Genomic DNA, 17,363 nt, shown 5'->3' with positions numbered 1-17,363 from the left:
GAAAGCATTACTAAATTCCTGGAAAAGAGGATATGTAATGGCCAGGGATTGGATGTTAGAATCACGCCATGCTCTGGCCATGTACGATATAAAACCATGTCTTGAACAATAGAAGGGAGAACAGCAAAATACTGATTGGCTGTGCTGTCTCACAGATATCTGCAGAATCTGTCAAATTCTGATGCTGGAACCTTTGTTATAATAAACCTTTGAAAACAGAGTACAGTGTCGGCGGATTCCTTTATCATCACAAGCATGGACCAGCAAAAGTGTTTCTTTTAGGCACTACACCTTCTTTAACCTGTCTCCTCCCGTTCATCTACACTGATTTAAGTGGATTTAACAAGTGACATCAATAAGGGATCATAGTTTTTACCTGAATTCACCTGGTCAGTCTATGTCATGGAAAGAGCAGGTGTTATTAATGTTTTGTACACTCAGTATAGCAAATAGGTTCCAATTTCCTATAACAAAATATGTATCAACCCCTGTAAAAAATATCCAATCTTTTTATATATATATTTGTTTTACACTTAAAGCGTAAAGCGACTTTGGGTTCTAGAAAAGCGCTATATAAGTCCCATGTATTATGATTATTTTTAATTAATTGTCCCTATGACAATGTACAAACCTCTTACTGTTTACTGCCCCCTATAGTTTGAATCTCCCTTTCGCTCTCCCTCACTTTCCATCTCTTTCTCTTCCATACTGTAATAAACAACACACATGCAAATTATTAATCCATCCATACATCATACAAGTTGTAATGGAAATTGTCTTTGCACGAAGTAAACATCCTAAGTCCTCACTTCCTCCTTTCACCATCTTGACACAATTAGGCCTTCAGATAGGCAGCCAACTGATCCATTTGATAGGCACTTGAGTGATTGGTGAAGGTACTGTAGGAGAGCTTGTAGAAGCTCAGGGGAGGCTAAGTACATTTATTTGTGTTGGCGAGGCTGAATGCTACCTAAGTCAGGCGTCACTTCAAGAAAGCGGAGTGGGAGAGGAGGAACGCGAGGGGAGGCAGGTGGAGAGAGAGGAGGAACGGGTGGAGAGGCAAGCGGAGAGAGAGAGGAGGAACGGGAGGGGAGGCAAGTGGAGAGAGAGAGAGGAAGAACGCCAGGTGAGGCAAGTAGAGATAGAGAGACAGAGGAGGAACGTGAGAGGAGGCGAGTGGAGAGAGAGAGACGGGAGGCAAGCAGGAGAGAGAGAGGAGGAACATGAGGGGAGGCAATTAGAGATAGAGAAGAGGAAGGCCAGTGGTGAGGGAGAGGAGGAGTGCAAGGGAGGCGAGCCGAGAGAGAGAAAGGCGAGGTGACTCGTTCACGGGCCGAAGGGTTTATGGGATTGCTCCCAGCTGCCTTTCGGTTTAGTGTATCCCTGGCGCCTATAATATCTTAATTGTTTCAAATTAAACGCTTGTGAAATCGCAAAGGAAATTGAGTTTTCTCACTGGCTAATTCAGTGCATACCTAACTTTAATCTGGGTAATCTGAGTGTGGAGGCTTTTAAAAGAGGAAAAAGGTGTTTAGAGTGTTAGAATTCGTTTTATAGGTTGTCAATTTCCACCTTGTGCATGTGCTTCATGTGACTGTGTGGATGCTACATGAGTGCGTGTGTGTGTTTATGCGCTTGTGTGGGCGTGTGTGTATGCATATGCATGTTTGTGTGATTGTGTGTGTTCGTCCGTGTGTGTGTGTGTGTGTGTGTGTGTGTGTGGTGCTTATCACAATAACTGTCTAAATAACACTGGGGGTTAACACATCTAGACCCCCCACCCACCATGGCTTTCCTAAGACTCAGCTCATTCCAATGGAGGAGCACACATTCAAATCACTCAACCAGCAAATGTGCCCTGAACGGCATAAGCTTTCCTGTCACACTACACACACATATTTACATTTACATTTTAGTCATTTAGCAGACGCTCTTATCCAGAGCGACTTACAGTTAGTGAGTGCATACATTTTTCATACTGACATGAGACATGAGGGGTGGGATGTGTGTTCTGGGTGACGGGTCCACACAGTGTCAGAACAACTGCATCCCCATGCTGACTAGTGGGTTGGCTGGCTGTGGACATCTTTTTTTGTCCTGTTACTGTGCTACATTTGGACATGCTTAATTACCCTATTTTCCTAGTTAGTTAGTTAGTTAGTATATTACCGTAGCTGCATATCAGACGAGGCTAGCTACTCCTGAAACTCACAGCCAGAGCTAACGCCACCAGCAGCCTAGCTGCATATATGCATACAAGCACAGAAACACACACACACATACACACACATGCACAGAAACACACACACACACACACACACACACACACACACACACACACACACACACACACACCCATACAAGCACACAAACACACACACAATGTTTGAGACACTAAATCCATGTGTCTGCATGGATTCTCTGTGTTGAGCATTAACACACTGTATGCCATTCAGTCTGTATTGCAGCTCAAATACATATATGCCATGATATGTGAGACATTTCGGAAAACAATCGCCACTCACAATGCACATCAGAAATTCCCATTAGCCCTAGTTAACCTGGCATATTTTCTCTTATTCTTAGATAAATATGGGTCCCAAAGAAGCCCACACGGGCAATTACAGCTCATTAGATTGGTGGAGTGGGGTATTGTGGTGGGGATGGCAAGTCGATTATCTCAAGCAAAACACCAGCTGAGATGGCTGACACCTCTTCACATGCAACCGGAGACTGATTGCAGCCGAGTGTTGAGGATTGGAGATGTAGATTATCAATCTCGTCTAATGTAGATTATCAATCTCGTCTAATTGGAATGGAGGCAAAGTGGGAATACGTTTTTTGATAGGTGTTATAAATCTTTGTGACACTTGATGTGAGCATGGGTATGTCCTTTAAATGTTCTATTTTAATACTTTTTTAAATTATCTTTGCATGGGTTCTCTGGTCAACTACTGAGAGGTATTGCTACCAATGATCTTATGTCATAAGACCTTCATAAACCTATCATAGAATGTCATAACAACTGACATAAGCACTTAAGTTCACCCAATTATAGCCTTACTAATACAACCATCAATGAAAAGTTCTAAATTGTAAACCTTTCTTTCAGATTATCTAGCTACCACACTAGTTCATCTTTTTCACAGTGCATCTCACTTTTGCTGAATGAGTGCATTAAGCAAACATCTATGGATTTAATCTGGACTGACTTGATGGATGAACATAGTAGAAGATGGGCAGTTCTCTATGTCAACTGGTTGAATCTACTTATTTCTATTGTATTTCCTGGTCCTATATCTTTACCTTTTCTTTTCTTTTTAACACCCCACTTCTCTTTCTATTTTCCATCTGGTCAACATCAGTTAGTCTCAATGTTTTACATCTCTATTCACCATGTGTGTTTCTCTCTTCTACTTTTAAATCGTCTCCTCCCCTCTGCTTCACATGCTACCCTCTCTCTCTTTCCTCTCTTCCTCTTCTAATCTTCCCCTCATTTCCATCCCTCTTCTCTCCTCTCCACCCTTTCTCTCGGTGCAATTTTGCATGCACTCTCTTTTCCACTTCTCTCCTCCTCCTCGCCCCTCTTGTCCTCTGTTCCCCTCCCATCCTCTCCTCCTATTTTTGAGCCACTTTCCACCCCTCCTCTTCTCAGCATTTTCTTCCTGGTCTCCATCTCCCTCCATCCTCTACCTTATCAGTTTTTCCTTTTCTATTCTCTCCACTTCACTTTTCATGTTGCTCTATTCTCACTCTTCTCCAAACTACTTCCTCCCCATATCATCGTCTCTTCTTCTCCTTACTGCCTCACCTCTCCCCTCCTCTCTTTTCCTACACTCTCTTTTCCACATTTCTCTCTCCTCCATTCCCTTTTTTCCTGCCCTCGCTCCTCTCCACTCTCTTGCCACCCTCCTATTCTCTCCCCCATTCCCTCTCTTCTCCTCTCCTGTGTTTGTGCCCTTTCGCTCCATGCACATCTAATGGCTGTGGTGTAATCCACTGGCTAATCTGCTGACAGCCTGTGTGACAAGGCATTAGCTCAGTGTCACTGCCTACCACACTGCCTCCAAGGGTCTCTGTATGTGCATCACGGCCTCTTAGAGTTCAGCTTGACCTCTCACCTTCTCTCTCTGTCTCTCTCGCTGTGTCTCTCTCTGTCTCTGTCTCTCTCTCTGTCTCTGTCTCTCTCTCTGTCTCTCTCTCTCTCTCTCTCTCTCTCTCTCTCTCTGTCTCTGTCTCTCTCTCTGTCTCTGTCTCTCTCTCTGTCTCTCTCTCTCTCTCTGTCTCTCTCTGTCTCTCATGTCTGTCGTAGTATAAAGCAGACTGAACAACAGACTGATAAATCACTACCAACAAGACCTGCGGTCAAATACTTTATCTGGCCTTGATTGAGCTTGCCTCGCGCAATGAAAGAAATAGAATATATATTTAAAAAATGCAAATCCACCAATCTGTCAATCCAGAAAGATTAGAACAAACACTACAAGTAATTGAAAGATTTCGAATAGTATTTGAACCAAGGTCTGTTATCAACAAAGGGAGTATAGTTTCCGTGTGGGGCGGGAGGATACGGGTGGGTGGATGGGGTTATCTTTATATGCATTTATTTGAAAAAGACAAACGACAAAACGAGTTTTGTCACAAAAAAACAAACAAGGGAGTATAGCATAATGGCTGGACTAAATGACTGTCTGATGTTTTCACAGTCTGCCATTGTAGGTTGACCTACACTACTGGTCAAACGTTTTAGAACACTTACTCATTGAAGGGTTTTTCTTATTTTTTACTATTTTCTACTTTGTAGAAAAATAAAATCTGAATTGACTGACCTTCATGTCTTAAAGTAATGATGCTGTCGTTTCTCTTTGCTTATTTGAGTTGTTCTTGCCATAAAATGGACTTGGTCTTTTACCAAATAGGGATATATTCTGTATACCCCCACTACCTTGTTACAACACAACTGATTGGCTCAAACGCATTAAGAAGGAAATAAATTCCACAAATTAACTTTTAAAAAGGCACACATGTTAATTGAAATACATTCCAGGTGACTACCTCATGAAGCTGGTTGAGAGAATGCAAAGAGTGTGCAAAGATGTCATCAAGGAAAAGGGTGGCTATTTGAAGAATCTCAAATATAAAATATATTTTGATTTGTTTAACACTTTTTTGGTGACTACATGATTCCATATGTGTTATTTCATAGTTAAATGTCTTCACTACTATTCTACAATGTAGAAAATAGTAAAAATTAAGAAAAACCCTTGAATGAGTAGGTGTTCTAAAACCTTGGACCGGTAGTGTATGTGCAATGCTGTTTGATTGGACATTTAATTTGATGGTATATTTAATTAACTTTATAAGGTAGTTGAAGGGAATGGTGTCTGTGATTGTTGTGTTTGAGCATGTGTCTGTGTGTGTGTCTGTGTGTGTGTCCCGACACCCTATCTCCTCCCTCATCTTCATCTCCAGCTCAACTCTTTGGCCAAAACCCCCCGACAAGCGCTCAATCACACCTAATATCCTTCTCTCTTTTATCCCCTCTGCTTCTATCCTCTCCTTCCCCTCTCTCCTTTTCTTTAACAAGCCCTAGACCCGGACCTCCATCTCTCCCTGTAATCCTGTTATCGTGCTTGACCCCAGTAGATCTGTGTGAGAGTGTGTGTCCACGGCATATCTGTCAACTAGCCACACAGATTATCCAGAGACAGCAGTCGGACACAATGGACTCCCGGTCTGAAGTAGAAGAGATTGCCTGATCCCCTGTAGCTGACAAGCTCCGCCCCCAGTGCTGGGCTTTAGGATATGAGAAGGTCCGACGCAGGAAAGGAAGGAGGAAGGGTCAGTCTCCTCGCTATAGCGATCACTAATCACTGGCTACCATTTTTCAAAGGGCATAAGGGAGACGGAGAAAAGGAGGTGTGTTTAGTTGAAATCGAACCAGGCCGGTTAGAGTGATTGATTGATGATGTAGATTGTCAGACTTGTTGATTGGGTGACACTTTTTTGTGTAACAGTCTGTGAATAAGTCCTTAATTATACTGATTGTGTGTTTCCAAAGCTTGTTATAAGCATTCATGACACGTCATGTATCCTATATAATGCAGTAAAGCTGTAAATGTATTCATGTTAAAACAACACACACTGGTGGTATATTAATGCATGGTTACTTTCACTATGGTTACTACAGGTACGCTTATTAAGCGTATATCATGAACGTATCAGAAGCATTGCATTTTGTTGGTAGCCATTATCTTAAGTGGCACCATTCATTCATCAAAAGTCTGAAAAATAGTTTTGGGTAAGAATGCATCTATTCCACTCACAACAGCTTGTCTTTTTCCATGAAATCATCCTTCAACCTTACCAGTTTGTTTGCCACCACAGAGATGATACCTCTACCATCCAAATGAGACACGTAACAAGAGACAGACTCTTATGAAACACAGCTTGCTAAAGTACTGTCAGTGTCTAGATTTAAATGATTAATTTGTCTGCAGCCTCCGAACCACGTTGCTGGTGCCAGCTGTTGTTTGACAGATACTGTAGGATTCTTCCTGCACTGTATTAAGATACAACTGTGATGTTTTAGAGGCTTGACAACCAGCACACTATAGGGCTCTGTTATATACAAGATGGTATTTGAGGGTACCTGGGGTAAAGTGGAAACACTTGGCATATTTCTGGGATCGTTCATGTTTCTGTTTTACTGCAATGTGTGAAGACTACTTTTCCCTAACTTGTCAGATACTTTGTTAGATCCCACTTTTGATAAATTACAGCCTAATGTAGTGAATTGTATGACCTTATGTTATCGTCTATTACTACAACGCTGACTTACTCTGTATACGGTATAAGGCATTGATTAGAGTTACTTTATAGGCACAACACTTCATAAAACATCATAAAGTACATTCTCGCCAATGACAATGTGTATCACATTGTTGTTAATGGAACATAGCAGATTTCACAAGAGACCCATTGACCTGACTGTGATAAGACTCAGTAGTAATTTCACAGCCTGAGTGTGTGGTGTATGCTTTGTGTGACGGGTTCACGCCCAGCCTGACACACACACACTCTCTCTCTCTTACACACACACACCAAACCACCCCCCTCCACACACACACAGGAGTAAGAGTTAGTGCAGTTCTATTGATCTGTCTTAATTATAGGACTCAATATAAATATATTTGACTGCCTTCAGCTCGACCAGCAGCAGCCACTTTTATGGCAGAGTAAGTTGGCCAATCATTCCTAATGGCATGAGTTCAGCTGACTATCTCTAATAAAGATACAGGAGGCATAAAATCTGTCTAGGAGCCACGTTGTCAACTGAGATATCAATATTGAGACCACAATTATATGATTGTTGTTTTCCTACTAGGTTTACGTGCTCCTACAATGAATGCTAGGTGGATGACAAAGACTCATCCAAGTGAACAGTGTTGCATGTACTGTAGGTCATCCCATTTCATTTGCTGTATGAATGCACTAGCTCTTATTTGTTGAGCACTTACAGTCCTGAAATTAATTTGGAGGAAGTTTCCTTTCATTGTTGTCCAACCCACAATCTGGGCCTGTATTCAGAAAGTGTCTCAAAGTCGATGTGCTGATATAGGATCGGTTTTGCCTTTTAGATCATAAGGAATATGATTATATGGACAGGGGGGACCTGATCCTAGATCAGCACTCCTACTTTGAGATGCTTTATGAATATGGGCCTAGACCCTCTTCCAACAATTTGACTTCACTGATACCAACGGTATTCACCACCAGAAACAGTCCGGTATAAATCCTCTCCAATGAGAAACCATCCAATGAACAAGAGGCAACTATTGAGATGTACGACGGTGTGATGAGTGCCGTTAAGTCAAACGACTCCACATGCAGGTCACGACAACATGAAATACAAAACCTAACACCCAGCCATGTCGAGGCTGATTGCGAGGTGCACTCTGAGAACCCATGCCGAGCTTCAAACTCCTGAGTAGATCGCCGTAATTAAAACATAAATTGGAGCCATTGAAAGGCACTCGGTAAAGACGGGCCCTCAGCTAGGGTTATTGATTTCCCTGCATACTTCAAAACAATTGCTCTGATATGTGCACAGTAAAATATACGAGCCTTTAAATAAAATCAATAGCAAACAAGCCGCCCGACCTCTCCAAACAATAGCCTGTGAATTACAATCAGCCAATTCTGCTCGGGATTGAGGGAGTAGGGCACATGCAAGAGATGTAGGTCGCATCCCAAATGGCACCGTATTCCCTACATACTGCACTACTTTTCTATGTATTGTTAGTCGTAGGATCAGGGATTGGGTTTCTATTTATTGGTAGTCGTAGGCCCATTTCAGCCCTCTACAACAGGCAGGTATGTTAGGTCACATACAGTGGCTTGCGAAAGTATTCACCCCCCTTGGCATTTTTCATATTTTGTTACCTTACAACCTGGAATTAAAATTGTTTTTTTGGGGGGGATTGTATCATTTGATTTACACAACATGCCTACCACTTTCAAGATGCAAAATATATTATTTTGTGAAACAAACAAGAAATAAGACAAAAAAACAGAAAACTTGAGTGTGCATAACTACTCACCCCCCCAATGTCAATACTTTGTAGAGCCACCTTTTGTAGCAATTACAGCTGCATGTCTCTTTGGGTATGTCTCTATAAGCCTGGCACATCTAGCCACTGGGATTCTTGCCCATTCCTCAAGGCAAAACTGCTCCAGATCCTTCAACTTGGATGGGTTCCGCTGGTGTACAGCAATCTTTAAGTCATACCACAGATTCTCAATTGGATTGAGGTCTGGGCTTTGACTAGGCCATTCCAAGACATTTAAATGTTTCCCCTTAAACCACTCGAGTGTTGCTTTAGGAGTATGCTTAGGGTCATTGTCCTGCTGGAAGGTGAACCTCCGTCCCAGTCTCAAATCTCTGGAAGACTGAAACAGGTTTCCCTCAAGAATTTGCCTGTATTTAGCACCTTCCATCATTCCTTCAATTCTGACCAGTTTCCCAGTCCCTGCCAATGAAAAACATCCCCAAAGCATGATGCTGCCACCATCATGCTTCACTGTGGGGATGGTGTTCTCGGGGTGATGAGAGGTGTTGGGTTTGCGCCAGACATAGCATTTTCCTTGATGGCCAAAAAGCTCAATTTTACTCTCATCTGACCAGAGTACCTTCTTCCATATGTTTGGGGAGTCTCCCACATGCCTTTTGGCGAACACCAAACGTGTTTGCTTTTTTTCTTCTTTAAGCAATGGCTTTTTTCTGGCCACTCTTCCCTAAATCCCAGATCTGTGGAGTGTATGGCTTAAAGTGGTCCTATGGACAGATACTCCAGATACTCCAAGCTTTGCAGCTCCTTCAGGGTTATCTTTGGTCTCTTTGTTGCCTCTCTGATTAATGCCCTCCTTGCCTGGTCCGTGAGTTTTGGTGGGCGGCCCTCTCTTGGCAGGTTTGTTGTGCTGCCATATTCTTTCAATTTTTTTATCGTGGATTTAATGGTGCTCCGTGGGATGTTCAAAGTTTCAGATATTTTTTTATAACCCAACACTGATCTGTACTTCTCCACAACTTTGTCCCTGACCTGTTTTGAGAACTCCTTGGTCTTCATGGTGCCGCTTGCTTGGTGGTGCACCTTGCTTAGTGGTGTTGCAGACTCTGGGCCTTTCAGAACAGGTGTATAAATAATGAGATCATGTGACAGATCATTTGACACTTAGATTGCACACAGGTGGACTTAATTTAACTAATTATGTGACTTCTGAAGGTAATTGGTTGCACCAGATGTTATTTAGGGGCTTCATAGCAAAGGGGGTGAATACATATGCACGCACCACTTTTCCGTTATTTATTTTTTAGAATTTTTAAAGCAAGTTATTTTTTTAATTCCACTTCACCAATTTAGACTATTTTGTGTATGTCCATTACATGAAATGCAAATAAAAATCTATTTAAATTACAGGTTGTAATGCAAAAAAATAGGAAAAACACCAAGGGGGACGAATACTTTTGCAAGGCACTGTATGTGATGTAGGCTACAATCTTGTCGGTTGGAGTCATAATCATTGAGCCCCTATCATTGCTGTTTTCACTTATACAGATGTAGGTTCGTAATTTGATCACCCTGCAATGCAGGACATGTATACGGTGTAGTGTATTTGAGGTTTAAAAAGGCTTCTGAAGTTTGCAATTTCCATTTTGAAATTAGATTTTCCCTTACGAAAAAAGTATCAACCCCTACAAACACGGCCATTAATTATTATGCACATAATAATTCACAATTCCTGTTGCTGCAGGATTATTTTTATGCTGTAGCAAACTTGCTCAACTTAAGATCCTACAACTGTAGATAAACAGAGAGAGAAAGAGACAGAGAGAAAGAGCGAGAGAGACAGACAGACAGACAGACAGATGGGTTGACAGATAGATAGTTTGTGTCACTCCTAAATAGAACAACGTTCACATTTCAACATTTGTGCAGAACCTCATTGCAATACAAAATTACAACACAATAACATCATACACAGTGTCGTATGTGCACTTAGCCCTGTGTCTCTTTCCTGTCGGGCCCAAATAGCGTGAAAAACCAAAAAGGAAACAATAGCTATCCTCCATCAGTGTTACAGCTGAGGGAGTGTTATCTAAAACAGCCGCCGGCAGCTACCCATACTGCAACTCACACCTGAACTCCACTGCTCAGTTGGACTAAGTTGTGTCGGCAACCTAAAATACTAAGTAGAGTGCGACAGAAGAGAACCGACAGAAAAAAAGGATGGTATATCAAATTACAATTAGATACCCTTTATGAGGGCTGTTACAGTTGATTTTATCACAAAGAGGGTTCACTGGATAGTTTACGACTAAATATATACAGAAATGAAAACTAATGGGTTACTAGCTGTGTAACTTTGCTTAAACTGTTTAACTTTTAAAGTGATGTTGCCATTCAATCATCTCAGTCACGTAATATTATTACTAAGAGTCCCATCTCTATAGACATAGCTGAGCTAATTATACCACAACACCTCAAAGTGCTTATGAAGATATTATAACAAATGAATAAGCATGTAATAACTCAGTAATAACCCATATGGAGTGCAATATTACAGTCTCCACTCCACTGATTGATGTGTCACATGTATCTAATGTAGCCTTTAATCCACGGGTAGAGTAATCCCTGATTTCCAGGGATGTCTCCCCTCCCTCTTCCAGACTAATTAACATGCTTGATGCATCGTCCTTCAGTCCAGCTCTGCCAACCCTACATCTGAGGAAAGTGAGAGTTCAGCCAACACTGGCACTGGCACTGAGGCGAGGCATGGAGGGAGAGAGAGAGAGAGAGAGAGAGAGAGAGAGAGAGAGAGGGAGAGAATGGAGAGAGAGAGAGGACGGAGCGAGAGAGGGAGGGAGAGATAGGATAGAAAGAGAGAGGGGGAAGGAGAGAGAGAGGAGGATGGAGAGAGACGATGGAGACAGAGAGAGAGCTGGGGGAGAGAGGGTGTATTGTGGGTTTCCCTTCATGCCGTGTATCCTCAAAGCACCTTTCATCACCTTGCCCCTGCCTGAGACGCATGTCAACACACACACACACAAACACTCATTTCACACAAATATGCCCATATGTGCACAGACTCTGCTTTTCACTGAACTGACACAATTGCAAAAAATATCTCTCTCACACGCACGCACACACACACACACATGCCTGACTAGCCCGCCGCCTGGTCCACAAATTACTGCGATGAATGGGTCTCCGATACGATTCGACATTTCCTCCATTTCATCCAAAATAGAAGACAGAAGGCAAAAGCATAAAAAAGAAAAACTGGTTCAGAGGAACCTCACACACACACACACACACACACACACACACACACACACACACACACGCGGCTCTACGAAGCGCGGGGAAAGGCTATCGGGAGAGAACAGACAAAAGGAATTAAAACCGAAGCACTAACAGGAGCTGACGTGTCCAAGGCAGATTACTAATTATGCCTCAACTACCTCAGCCTGTTTCAACCACAACTCAGTACAGTAGGGTAGTACCATGCAGAGGAAGTCTATGTAGGCTAACAGAAGTCCATACGCTGCCTTACCTATTCAGTCTCCTGAGATGTGTGTTCCATTTCAATGCTTTTGGAAAAAGGTTGCATATGAATTTTTTTTGCAATAAAACGTATCAGTTGATACTTACAAACTATTTTATAATTAATCTTTAGTAAAATTAATCTTAATTAAAGAGTTGCCATTGTATGTGTAATAATGACTTCAGAAACATAATATAACTTATACACTGAGTATACAAAACATTAAGAACACCTGCTCTTTCCATGACATAGACTGACCAGGTGAATCCAAGTGAAAGCTATGATCCCTTATTGTGATGTCACTTCTTAAATACACTTCAATCAGTGTAGATGAAGGGGAAGAAACAGGTTAAAGAAGGACTTTTAAGCCTTGAGACAATTGAGACATGGATTGTGTATGTGTGCCATTCAGAAGGTGAATGGGCAAGACAAAATATTTTAGTGCTTTTTAACAGGGTATGGTAGTAGGTGCCAGGCGCACCGGTATGTTTCAAGAACAGCAATGCTGCTGGGTTTTTCATGCTCAACAGTTTCCCGTGTGTATCAAGAATGGTCCACCATTCAAAGGACATCCAGCCAACTTGACACAACTGTGGAAAGCACTGGAGTCAACATGGGCCTGTGGAACGCTTTTGACACCTTGTAGAGCCATGCCCCAACGATTTGAGGCTGTTCTGAGGGCAGAAGGGTGGGGTGCAACTCAATATTAGGAAGGTGTCCTTAATGTTTGCATGTACAGTGGCTTGCAAAGGTATTCACCCCCCTTGGCATTTTTCCTATTTTGTTGCCTTACAACCTTTAATTAAATTAGATTTTTTGGGGGGTTTGTATCATTTGATTTACACAACATGCCTACCACTTTGAAGATGCAAAATATTTTTTTTAATGAAAAACAGAAAACTTGAGCCTGCATAGCTATTCACCCCCCCAAAGCCAATACTTTGTAGAGCGACCTTTTGCAGCAATTACAGCTGCAAGTCTCTTGGGGTATGTCTCTATAAGCTTGGCACATCTAGCCACTGGGATTCTTGCCCATTCTTCAAGGCAAAACTGCTCCAGATCCTTCAAGTTGGAGGGGTTCCGCTGGTGTACAGCAATCTTTAAGTCATACCACAGATTCTCAATTGGATTGAGGTCTGGGCTTTGACTAGGCCATTCCAAGACATTTAAATGTTTCCCCTTAAACCACTCGAGTGTTGCTTTAGGGGTATGCTTAGGGTCATTGTCCTGCTGGAAGGTGAACCTCCGTCCCAGTCTCAAATCTCTGGAAGACTGAAACAGGTTTCCCTCAATAATTTCCCTGTATTTAGCACCATCCATCATTCCTTCAATTCTGACCAGTTTCCCAGTCCCTGCCGATGAAAAATATCCCCACAGCATGATGCTGCCACCACCGGATGGTGTTCTCGGGGTGATGAGAGGTGTTGGGATTGCGGCAGACATAGTGTTTTCCTTGATGGCGAAAAGCTCAATTTTAGTCTCATCTGACCAGAGAACCTTCATCCATTTGTTTGGGGAGTCTCCCACATGCCTTTTGGCGAACACCAAACGTGTTTGCTTATTGTTTTCTTTAAGCAATGGCTTTTTTCTGGTCATTCTTCCGTAAAGCCCAGCTCTGTGGAGTGTACAACTTAAAGTGGTCATATGGACAGATACTCCAATCTTATCTTTGGTCTCTTTGTTGCCTCTCTGATTAATGCCCTCCTTGCCTGGTCCGTGAGTTTTGGTGGGCGGCCCTCTCTTGGCAGGTTTGTTGTGCTGCCATATTGTTTCCATTTTTTTATAATGGATTTAATGGTGCTCCGTGGGATGTTCAAAGTTTGGGATATTTTTTATAACCGAGCCCTGATCTGTACTTCTCCACAACTTTGTCCCTGACCTGTTTGGAGAGCTACTTTGTCTTCATGTTGCCGCTTGATTGGTGGTGCCCCTTGCTTAGTGGTGTTGCAGACTCTGGGGCCTTTCAGAACAGGTGTATATATACTGAGATCATGTGACAGATCATTTGACACTTAGATTGCCACACTGGTGGACTTTATTTAACTAATTATGTGACTTCTGAAGGTAATTGGTTGCACCAGATCTTATTTAGGGGCTTCATAGCAAAGGGGGTGGATACATACAGTGGGGAAAAAAAGTATTTAGTCAGCCACCAATTGTGCAAGTTCTCCCACTTAAAAAGATGAGAGAGGCCTGTAATTTTCATCATAGGTACACGTCAACTATGACAGACAAATTGAGGGAAAAAAATCCAGAAAATCCCATTGTAGGATTTTTAATGAATTTATTTGCAGGAGGCTCCTCTGTCCTCCACTTTATTTGCAAGAGGCTCCTCTGTCCTCCACTCGTTACCTGTATTAATGGCACCTGTTTGAACTTGTTATCAGTATACAATACACCTGTCCACAACCTCAAACAGTCACACTCCAAACTTCACAATGGCCAAGACCAAAGAGCTGTCAAAGGACACCAAAAACAAAATTGTAGACCTGCACCAGGCTGGGAAGACTGAATCTGCAATAGGTAAGCAGCTTGGTTTGAAGAAATCAACTGTGGGAGCAATTATTAGGAAATGGAAGACATACAAGACCACTGATAATCTCCCTCGATCTGGGGCTCCACGCAAGATCTCACCCCGTGGGGTCAAAATGATCACAAGAACGGTGAGCAAAAATCCCAGAACCACACAGGGGGACCTAGTGAATGACCTGCAGAGAGCTGGGACCAAAGTAACAAAGCCAACCATCAGTAACACACTACGCCGCCAGGGACTCAAATCCTGCAGTGCGAGACGTGTCCCCCTGCTTAAGCCAGTACATGTCCAGGCCCGTCTGAAGTGCATTTGGATGATCCAGAAAAGGATTGGGAGAATGTCATATGGTCAGATGAAACCAAAATATAACTTTTTGGTAAAAACTCAACTCGTCATGTTTGGAGGACAAAGAATGCTGAGTTGCATCCAAAGAACACCATACCTACTGTGAAGCATGGGGTTGGAAACATCATGCTTTGGGGCTGTTTTTCTGCAAAGGGACCAGGACGACTGATCCGTGTAAAGGAAATAATGAATGGGGCCATGTATCGTGAGATTTTGAGTGAAACCCTCCTTCCATCAGCAAGGGCATTGAAGATGAAACGTGGCTGGGTCTTTCAGCATGACAATGATCCCAAACACACCGCCCGGGCAACGAAGGAGTGGCTTCGTAAGAAGCATTTCAAGGTCCTGGAGTGGCCTAGCCAGTCTCCAGATCTCAACCCCATAGAACATCTTTGGAGGGAGTTGAAAGTCTGTGTTGCCCAGCGACAGCCCCAAAACATCACTGCTCTAGAGGAGATCTGCATGGAGGAATGGGACAAAATACCAGCAACAGTGTGTGAAAACCTTGTGAAGACTTACAGAAAACGTTTGACCTGTGTCATTGCCAACAAAGGGTATATAACAAAGTATTGAGAAACTTTTGTTATTGACCAAATACTTATTTTCCACCATCATATGCCAATAAATTCATTAAAAATCCTACAATGTGATTTTCTGGATTTTTTTTTCTCATTTTGTCTGTCATAGTTGACGTGTACCTATGATGAAAATTACAGGCCTCTCTCATCTTTTTAAGTGGGAGAACTTGCACAATTGGTGGCTGACTAAATACTTTTTTTCCCCACTGTATGCACGCACCACTTTTCCGTTATTTATTTTTTAGAATTCTTTGAAACAAGTTACTTTTTTAATTTCACTTTACCAATTTGGACTATTTTGTGTATGTCCATTACATGAAATCCAAATAAAAACGCATTTAAATAACAGGTTGTAGTGCAACAATATAGGAAAAACGCCAAGGGGGGTGAATACTTTTGCAAGGCACTGTACAGAACTGTGTCCCTTTCAGTCTGAATATCCTAATAAAATTAGACATTATATCTTCGATTGAATTTTGAAGACAGCATTCAGTAAGATCAATAATAACAAGGCTATGGTCTGATATTCTTTATCTGATATTAAACAGTAAAATAGCAGCTCTTATTTTGCGGCTGATAACACCACAGCAGCGGTTCTCCTGTTTACTGGTGAATCTTTCACAGGGGTTCAATGGAAGCTCAGTGGGTTATTCACCACAGTAAGGTGGTTACCTTCCGTTCAACATCAGCAGGAAACCAATAATCCATGGATTGTCTGACTGACAAAATGTCATGTTAAACCAAATGACATGATATTGTGTTGTAGCAGAAGTGAAACGCGAACCGGCACACATTTAAAGGCCCAATACCTATAGCCACAGGTTCTCACAATTTGGATGTGGATGGATGTGAATTGACTGGCATGTCTATTTGGTTTGAAGGAGATCATTGAGTCATGTTGAGAAGCTCCTAAAACACACACACACCCTTACACACTCCGAGCGCACACACGTGTCACCATGTGAATCCGCGTTATTAATGAACGGCCCGAAGGCCCATTCCAAGGCCGCGCCAGCCTCTGTGCGTTCCCATAATGCACCGCTCAGCTGCTAACAGGGACGATGGGACGAGGGAGACGGCAGTGGCGCCATTTATCACTGTCAGATGCAGCTGAGCGCAAGTTCTTATTGGCTGGGCAGAACTCAGCGACTGCTAAAGCGGCACGCCGATCTCTCGCACAATGATAATTAAACAGAATGGAGAAAAGAGAAGTGGGTTTTCTCTCTCTGTTTTCTCTGATTCTTTCACACTCTAATACTTCTATTCTGCCTGTGCCAGCACAAATGCAGTCCACAGACAATTCAAGTGAAAAAAAAAAGGCAGCTACTGTAAAATGGGACGATATGCCTCCATTGTAGAACAACTGCTGGGATATGATGGTGGTTGAAAATGTGTTATTACTCTAAGAGCTTTTCTTGCACTGCATCATCCGATTGATTTGATGTAACACTGGTCAGGACCAACATGTTACAGTGGGACCTAGCTTCATTGGAGCAGAGATTGTGATGTCACTATGTCACACACAGCCCTCCCCCCTCCTCACACACACATACAGATAGACACACACACACACACACACACACAGCCCCTTTGCCATACACACACACGCACACAAACACACACCCTTACTCACTGTCACATGACAATGTACATGCCAGCTTTGTCAGTCTCTATGAGTCATTCTAATTAACTTAGTGTCAACCAAAGGTTGACGTTTCGGACAGAATCAATGTGACTTATGGACCATCATGATGAGTAGCCGCAAATTGCATATGAGATAACTATCACTTCCACACAAA

General features: G+C 42.4%; 1 protein-coding gene across 29 annotated transcripts in view; it reads right to left on the bottom strand.

Moving 5' to 3' along the window:
- LOC121572096 (receptor-type tyrosine-protein phosphatase delta-like) overlaps positions 1-17,363 on the bottom strand; it is a 668,511-nt gene that overhangs the window by 221,599 nt on the left and 429,549 nt on the right. The gene's annotated exons all lie outside the window — the stretch shown is intronic.

This window comes from Coregonus clupeaformis, chromosome 8, assembly GCF_020615455.1.
Source record: "Coregonus clupeaformis isolate EN_2021a chromosome 8, ASM2061545v1, whole genome shotgun sequence".
NCBI lineage: Eukaryota > Metazoa > Chordata > Actinopteri > Salmoniformes > Salmonidae > Coregonus > Coregonus clupeaformis.
Note: the sequence above shows the minus strand (reverse complement) of the source record. Positions and strands in the feature narration are given on the sequence as shown.